This window comes from Triticum aestivum, chromosome 3A (assembly GCF_018294505.1).
Source record: "Triticum aestivum cultivar Chinese Spring chromosome 3A, IWGSC CS RefSeq v2.1, whole genome shotgun sequence".
Classification (NCBI taxonomy): domain Eukaryota; kingdom Viridiplantae; phylum Streptophyta; class Magnoliopsida; order Poales; family Poaceae; genus Triticum; species Triticum aestivum.
The window spans coordinates 16,496,447-16,505,617 of NC_057800.1; the positions used below are offsets into that span (position 1 = coordinate 16,496,447).

At 41.9% G+C, this 9,171-nt stretch overlaps 2 long non-coding RNA genes across 2 annotated transcripts; both read left to right on the top strand.

Moving 5' to 3' along the window:
* Positions 1-6: 6 nt before the first annotated feature.
* Positions 7-1,361, top strand: LOC123057591 (uncharacterized). The gene is made up of 5 exons (XR_006426890.1): positions 7-581; positions 672-802; positions 913-1,059; positions 1,162-1,215; positions 1,299-1,361. It is a non-coding gene; the product is annotated as an uncharacterized lncRNA (long non-coding RNA).
* A 278-nt stretch (positions 1,362-1,639) lies between these two features.
* Positions 1,640-4,794, top strand: LOC123057590 (uncharacterized). Its single transcript, XR_006426889.1, has 3 exons — positions 1,640-1,718; positions 1,931-2,047; positions 2,587-4,794. It is a non-coding gene; the product is annotated as an uncharacterized lncRNA (long non-coding RNA).
* Positions 4,795-9,171: the final 4,377 nt, after the last annotated feature.

Below are 9,171 nucleotides of genomic sequence, written 5' to 3' on the forward strand. Positions count from 1 at the left end.
TACGTATCGGTCTTCCTTCTCCATCTATCAATGGTTGTTTAGGTGTGAAATTAATCCTATTAACCTTGATTAGACCATTGTACTGAATATGCGAAGAATCTAAACTAGCCAGTGACTACCATGATAAAAGTTGTACTGGATAAGTTAGTTTTGCTGAGAACTGAACATGGGTCAAATTAGTATTAGGTTAATCAAGTTGTTTCAATTGGTATTAGCAGTCATGACTCGCTTTTGACCACTTAGCCGAACCATCCTTGCTTGAATTACACACGTTTCTAAGCTTTTGAGGTTCAATTGCCATGTGGCCATGAATATGACCCAGAAATTGGATATGTGACCAAGAAATACAGCCACTGTACTTTCTCCAGGCATTCTCTCGTCAACCAGGAAATCACTTTTCTGTACAAGTAAAATACTTTTCAAACTACGCCAAAAATTAACCATTATCTTTTTCTTGGCCATCTGTGATGCATGCTTGATCCGGTTAAAAAGAAGATGACAACAAGTGCTTGATGTAATCTCATCAGTATAACATCTGCCGCAATTAATTTCTTGATATTTCCAACACTGACAAAGACAAGGTACTATAGACACATAGTGATCTACTCCAACGACTTGGCAATCCTTTCTATTTCAAGTTCTGGCTCATGTATCTATGTAATTGGTTGCAGGTCATCGCTACTACCTCTCCGAAGGCCCTGGCAAGTACGTGTTGCTACCAAGGAAAATATGCTTTCTCATCATTTTTGCAGCATGCATTAGAAAGTTCAAAGTTTATATCCTCGAATAAATTTCTTCATGAGTAAGTGGTGCCTCTTGGTTCATCTACTTTGTAGTTATGACCTTCAGGTGTCTCTCAATTTTAAATTGTGCACTAATCATGTGATTTATTAAAAAATATTGGCTACACAGAGGTGCATCAGGGTGACCATCCACCATTGTTTCTTCGAAAGCACGCGGCAGAGGCACCCACACCCGCGGTTCAGCAAGATCTACATTTCCAACAACTACACCAAGGACTGGGGCATATACGCCATATGCACCTGCGTCGAAGCTCAGGTAACTCATATAGGTGTACTATTTCATATGCTGGCAACCCACACACTTTGAAACAGTCAATGTCTAATGAATCAGTACCTGCATTTGCAAATTGTATCCCAGCGTAACATATATGGAGGACAGAAGACGACTGCTTTCAAATACATGCCGGAGAAGGTACCTGCATATTCACACATAATGAGATGAGATTGAGCATTTGCATATATCTTACTTACATGTACTGATGAATACTACTGCAGGCTGCCGACAGAGAAGAGACGACAGCAGGAGCAGAGCCTCTCTCCTGCAAGGCCTTAGGCATCTTCTTACAATGCCCATACATATTGCATATTCATATTATTATTTTCTGACAAACTCGCCTTTTCATGGCTGGCTCAAGGTCATTTTGGGAGAAAAATCCTACTAAAATGTTTGTTATAGTTGGCAGTCCAGTGATTCCAGCTTATTTGTCTAATTTGATGTAGGAAATGGATTTTTTTGAGTTTGAGTTCTCAGTAATGCTTGTTGCCTCCCGTTGTGATTCTAGGTTGAACTTGCCAAGATGCTACTAAATAAGGGCAGGGGCACTTGATGCTACTAAATAAGGGCAGGGGCACTTGTTTGAATACTGGTCAGAACCCGGTGTTGATGACGACAAGAAGAAAAGCTTCTTTGACAAGGTGTTTCTTTGATTTTATCCTTGAAATGTTTCATTATTCTGTTGGATGAATGATGGATCTCATACTTGCCAGGGACATCTACTACTAAACTACCAAAGATATATTAGTTACTTTATTGTGACAGGTTTTTATGAAGTCAACGACATTTCATATGCATAAGTGTGTACGAAAATAAAGATTGTTCTTTTCCTACTAAAGTTTTCATTGCGCAGGTTTGCCGACTTAATTCAAGCTATCCTGCTGGACTGACATCATACATCCAGAATGCCAAAAGGCTGTTGGCAGATTCCAAGTCTGGACAAAATCCATACGATGGTTTCACGCCTTCGGTTAGTCTTGTCATGCACCATATTTTCATGAATTTGTTGGGTTGTTTGAAATGAGCCTTTTTGTGTTGTATGTGATCTAAATATTCAATTCAGAACACCCATTTGCTCTTTTTTCCCACTATGAACTATTGTGAACTGATATGCCTTACCTATCTGAAAGTAGTACATGGTGTTAATAAATGAACTACATTTTCAGGTACCATGACTTGAGTTCTTAATAGAAAACTTACATCTAAGTACTGGTGTTCTTCTTTCCCTTCATTAGCTGTAATATTGGTTAGGGGAGTAAGAACAAAATATTGTCCAGAGCAAATCCAGATGAGTTTACTGAATGCTAGCCAGAGTATTGCTATTAATGACTATATCAAGAAGTGCTTTATACTTTTGCTTTGATCTCTTTTTGGGTTACAAGCATGCTCACCGAATGTTCATGAAAATGTTAAAGCCAGGGAGTGTATACTCAAGTCTAAAGCATCCTATCAATCTGTGCTATCTTTGGATAATAATTTAATTGTGCTTTTGGTCATATATCACTACAGGTTATCGTTGGAAAGTCTAAAAGTTGCACAGGAAGATCTCGGCAAATACTTTCAGCCCCAAAGTAACAAAGGTGAGGACCTAAACTGGTGGTACTGGCCTACCTTTCCTTCAAGGAATGCCCAGCGGACCTGAAAGATGGTATCGGCAGTTTGATAATTACAGCCCCAATGGTGCTCTGAGCTCTTTGAACTCGGTCAATGTGGGACCCTTTTGACAGGAAGTATGGGAAATATTTCGTTGCTGCTGCAGTTGACCTATGCTAAAATGCTGGTGTTAATAACCATGTAATTGTGTATTTCATTTCTTTTTCTGCAAAGTCATTCGTTGTCACTACTGAAGAGCTGATTGGGATACGAGTAAGGCTGAGCATGAGCTTCTTAAATCTGCTGAAGAGCTGATTGTGTGTAATACTAAAACTGCAATGCACATACTTTTATTTTACATGGTTATATATAAAGCGGGGCAAAAGCCTTTTTTGGTATAGTCTTTGAGCTAATATGTTTTAACTTCTGAGCAGAAAGTGTGGAATTTGGCAAGTTATGATGTCTGCGCAATGGAGTTGTTTGCAGCATTTTGATGTCAAATTTCTATGTATATTACACACAGCGTGTTTGTGATTGCTAATTCGGTCATCCTTAAGACCAAAAAAGGCATCGGAAGGGGTGCCCACCTGGCACCGCCCATGAGCATCCCAGGCAGAGATTCCCAACAATCTTTTGTTTGTTTACATTCTCCATTTAATGATATATGCATGCATAACTAACCATTTTTGTTTGTTTTATAAGAATTTCACATGAGTATTCCTACACATAGATGAATATCCTCCTGATGCTAATCAAGGATTTGATATTCCATCAGCTTTGGTTAACTTGTGCGAGCTAATTCTAGGAAAAGATAATCCGCAATGGATCCAATGTTTGTCTCACATATGCTAGAAAAATTTTCAAGGTAAATATAGTATATTTACTACCTTGAGTTTTAGATGAATTATTATGTGATGCAGGAAGATAATGTTATGAAATCATACACATCAGTGTTGAATGTTCCCTTGACCCTTAACAGCGCATCCTCATGTCACAGGACTCACGGCTCAAGTCGTCATTGTTGTGCTCCTGCAATTGTTCGCTAACAGTATTTATTTTGCTTATTCCTTGCGCCACAAGTATGTTTTGCAAAGTATTCATGTACTCCTGCAATTTAAATTTCTGGATTTAGTGATGGCACTGTGCAAAACAAGTTTTATTATTAATAGATTTGGGTTCATAGCATGGAACCCTTAACACATATGACATTAATGTTCTCTATTTATGGATCTTGCATTGGTTTGGTTGAATAATTTTGACGACATAAATCTTTTTCGATTAGGACAATCACTTTTTGTTGTTGGTCTGACCACACCTTCTTCCTTACCCCATTATTATCGCAATAACAACTGAGGCCAGTCACTGCGATTTCTCCTTTTGTTGCCACATAGCTCATCCAACATGACCGAGTAAGTTTCTTCGTTGTTTTCTCAAACACCTGTCTGCCATTATTTTAGAAGTAAGAGTGTTAATTATGCTACCTCCTGTTCTTATGAGAAAATATTAAAATCCTAAGAATTATATCATTTAAGGTTTGGCGAAAGACAAAAATATATAATAGGTAAATAAAGCCTAGTTCATCACTGAAATAATTTTGAATATCAATGAAGTAAAGCTATGTTGTATGCTGCCAATAACATTTTATAATTCTTTGGTAACATCACTGAAAACTGATTTGTCTTCTCTAATTTATTACAGTTAGCTTTGTTTCAGATTGGCTGTTAATAGAAAACGTTCATTATTTGCATCAGCTATAAGTTTACATCATGCCAATAACAGTAACAAAAATAGTATGATGCAAATTCAGGTGATGATCAGCCAAGAGGCTGTTGATGAGATGAATGACACCAGAGGGACGCATAGGCCGCTGCGAAAACAGAGGTGAACAGGAGGAGCAAAGACAACATCTCTTGCGTTGCTGTAAACATCCGCTGCTAGCAGAGCTTTAGCCGGTGAACAGGAGGAGCAAAGACGACAACTACTCTGTCATCTTCCACTGCCTGGCCGAGCTTCAACTTGCCAGCCCCTCAAATGTAACAATTGGTTCTATGCCAGATTTGTTTTACAATTTTCTGTTGTTATTTGTACGATATGGTCTTTAATCTGGTCGGGAATAACCCACCACACAAGGGGATTAAGATCTTTAAAATATTCTTGTTTGTTTTGTTATCAGCTGTAAATTCTATTGCAAGTTCCTTGCTTATATGTGCATGTTCGTCAGCAATTAGAGAAAAAAAGGATGAAAGGGTCGCTTGCCAATTTAGCACCGCAAAACTTTCTTTCAGGAGGCGCCACCGGGTGGCGCCCCAACCCCTAGTAGGAGTTACGCCACACAACGCAGGCCGTTGGTGGCTGGATACCTTGTGGATAGACATGTGCATAAGATAGAAGTTATGTCGGGTCACTAGTAGAAAAAGGGTCAAACGTGAAGCACATTAGTGCCGGTTTGTATTTGAGCCGGCACTAATGTATATATTAGTGCCGGTTCCAATGGCTAGCCGGGCCGCTTTCATTAGTACCGGTTCGTGGCGAACCTTTAGCACCGGTTCGTGCCACGAACCGGTACTAATGAGAGTGGTGGCAAGATGTTGTCAGACTGGGGCCCCTCCATCCCCTTTAGTACCGGTTCTTGGCACGAACCGGTACTAAAGGTCGTCCTACATAAACTCTTCGTCCACCCGAGCTCGCTCTGTTCTTCCCCTTTCTCCTCTCCTCTCTGTTCTTCCCCTCTTCCTCTCGAGCTCATCACACATTTTCCCCAAATTTTGTCAAGATTTGAAGGCCCCATCCATTGAAATGATCACAAAGGTTAGCAACTTTGTCCTTTCATCTCTCATTGCTAGATTTACTCTTGCAATGATTCGGATGTGGTATATATATTCTTTTTTAAAACTAGTTGCATTTCGTGTTTATGACAAATTATGCCCATCAAGTTGACATAGAAATTTTTTCTAGGAGGTATGTGAACCGGAAATTCCAACCGACCCTATTGTCAAGAGGTTAAATTTAGTTGAAAGAGAAAACGAGTACTTGAAAGAAAAATTGAAAAGAATTGAGGGGGAGAAGATGGAATTGGAGTTGCATGTTGCCGATGTCGTCGATGATCACAAGATCAAGATGGAGAAAATGCACTTGAAGATTAGAAAGATTAGAAAATATGCCATCGATAGTGAGGCTTGGTATCATTATGCTGTTGGATCCATTGTTACCTTAGTTGCGATCTTGATCGCATTTGTTGTTGCATTTAAATGCTTTAGCTAGAGAGTTATTTGTTTGTTGCATTTAAGTGTTGTATGAACTTTATGTATGAACTTGTATTAATTTGGTCTATTCGGTGTTGTGTAATGAATATGAGACGGCAATGGATGTACGATGACCGATGCTCTCCCCAGTTCGTTGAGGGCGTGCATACTTTTCTGATTGCGGCTGAGGCAAACAAGCGGGCGGATGGTTTTATGCCTTGTCCATGTGCTGGCTGTAAGAATGGTCACAATTACTCTACGTCAAGAACCATTCACGTCCACCTGTTTGAGTCCGGTTTCATGCCCCACTATAATGTTTGGACCAAGCACGGAGAAAGAGGGGTTATGATGGAAGACAATGAAGAAGAAGAGGACGACGACAGCTATCCTGGCCATGGGTTCCCTGAATACGATGATACAACAATGGGGGAAGAAGCTGAGCCGGTAATGCGGGAAGAAGCTGAGCCGGCAATGCGGGAAGAAGCTGAAGAAGAGGCATCAGATGAGCCCGTTGATGATCTAGGTCGGGCCATTGCCGATGCAAAGAGAAACTGCGCAAGTGATTTGGAGAAGAAGAAGTTGCAGCGCATGTTAGAGGATCACAAAAAATTGTTGTACCCGAATTGCGTAGGTGACAAGAAAAAGCTGGGCACCACACTGGAATTGCTGCAATGGAAGGCAGAGAATGGTGTATCTGACAAGGGATTTGGAAAGTTGCTGGTAATGATAAAGGATATGCTTCCAAAGGACAACGAATTGCCCGAGAGTATGTACGAAGCAAAGAAGGCTGTCTGCCCTCTAGGGTTAGAGGTGCAGAAGATACATGCATGCCCTAATGATTGCATCCTCTACCGCGGTGAGTACGAGGATTTGAACGCTTGCCCGGTATGTGGTGCATTGCGCTATAAGATCAGCCGCGATGACCCTGGTGATGTCGAGGGCCGGCGCCCCAGGAAGAAGATTCCTGCCAAGGTGATGTGGTATGCTCCTATAATACCACGGTTGAAACGTTTGTTCCAAAACAAAGAGCATGCCAAGGCGATGCGATGGCACATAGAAGACCGTAAGAAAGACGGAAAGTTGAGAGTACCCGCTGACGGGTCGCAGTGGAGAAAAATCGAAAGAAAGTACGGGAAGGAGTTTGCAGATGACGCAAGGAGCGTATGGTTTGGTCTAAGCGCAGATGGCATTAATCCTTTTGGGGAGCAGAGCAACAACCATAGCACCTGGCCTGTGACTCTATGTTTGTATAACCTTCCTCCTTGGTTGTGCATGAAGCGGAAGTTCATTATGATGCCAGTGCTCATCCAAGGCCCTAAGCAACCCGGCAACGACATTGATGTGTACCTAAGGCCATTAGTTGAAGAACTCTTACAACTGTGGAATGGAACAGGTGTACGTGCGTGGGATGAGCACATGAGGAAAGAATTTGACCTAAAGGCGTTGCTGTTCGTGACCATCAATGATTGGCCTACTCTCAGTAACCTTTCAGGACAGACAAACAAGGGATACCGTGCATGCACGCACTGTTTGGACGATACCGACAGTATATATTTGGCTAATAAGAATGTGTACCTGGGACATCGTCGATTTCTTCCGAGCAGGCATCCCGTAAGAAAGAAAGGCAAGCATTTCAAAGGTGAGGTGGATCACCGGACGAAGCCTCGCCACCGTACTGGTGCTGATGTACATGATATGGTCAAGGATTTGAAGGTGGTCTTTGGAAAGGGTCCTGGTGGACAACCTGTTTCGAATGACGCTGACGGACGCGCACCCATGTGGAAGAAGAAATCTATATTTAGGGGCCTGCCCTATTGGAAAGACCTCGAGGTCCGCTCCGCAATCGACGTGATGCACGTGACGAAGAATCTTTGTGTGACCCTGCTTGACTTCTTGGGCGTGTATGGGAAGACAAAAGATACACCTGAGGCACGGGAGGACCAGCAACGTATGCACGGAAAAGATGGCATACATCAGGGTCATGCAAGCTACGCTCTTACCAAAGAAGAGAAGGAAATCTTTTTTGAATGCCTGCTCAGTATTAAGGTACCGTCTGGCTTCTCGTCGAATATAAAGGGAATAATAAACATGGCAGAGAAAAAGTTCCAGAACCTAAAGTCTCATGACTGTCACGTGATTATGACGCAACTGCTTCCGGTTGCATTGAGGGGGCTTCTACCGGAAAACGTTCGATTAGCCATTGTGAAGCTATGTGCATTTCTCAATGCAATCTCTCAGAAGGTAATCGATCCAGAAATCATACCAAGGTTACAGAATGATTTGGTGCAATGTCTTGTCAGTTTCGAGTTGGTGTTCCCACCATCCTTCTTCAACATCATGACGCACGTCCTAGTTCACCTATGCGAAGAGATTAACATTTTGGGAGGTTCATGGAAGTCTTAAAGAAATATGTTCATAACCGTGCTAGGCCAGAAGGAAGCATCTCCAAGGGTCGTCAAAATGAGGAGGTCATTGAGTTTTGTATTGACTTTATTCCTGACCTTAAGCCGATTGGTGTTCCTGAATCGCGGCATAAGGGCAGACTGGATGGAAAAGGCACGCTAGGAGGGGAACAAATAATATGTATGGGCGGACATTCTCTCACTGAAGCACACTACACAGTTCTACAGAATTCCGCCTTGGTGGCTCCGTATATGGATGAACACAAGAATTTTCTACGCTCTAAACACCCGGAGCGGTTTGATGACTGGATTACACGTGAACAAACCAGGAGTTTCACTAGCTGGTTGCAAGCACGTACCATGCATGACACCTCTATTGAAGATGACCTGTACTTGCTATCCCAGTTACCATCTTTGAATATAATGGCTTTCAAAGGGTACGAGATAAATGGTAATACATTTTACACGATCGCCCAAGATAAGAAGAGCATCAACCAAAACAGTGGTGCCCGCTTTGATACAGAAACCAAGACGGGAAAGGAAACATATTATGGTTATATACAGGACATATGGGAACTTGACTATCGACGTGGTTTGAAGGTCCCTTTGTTTCGGTGCAAATGGGTCAATATGACACGAGGCAGGGTAACGGAAGACCCGCAGTACGGAATGACAACAGTGGATCTCAACAATCTTGCGTATGTAGACGAACCATTCATCCTAGCCAATGATGTGGCACAGGTTTTCTATGTGAAGGACATGTCTACCAAGCCAAGAAAAAGAAAAGATAAGGAAGCGAATGCATCGTACGATGAGCCAAAGCGGCACATAGTTCTTTTTGGGAAGAGAAACATCGT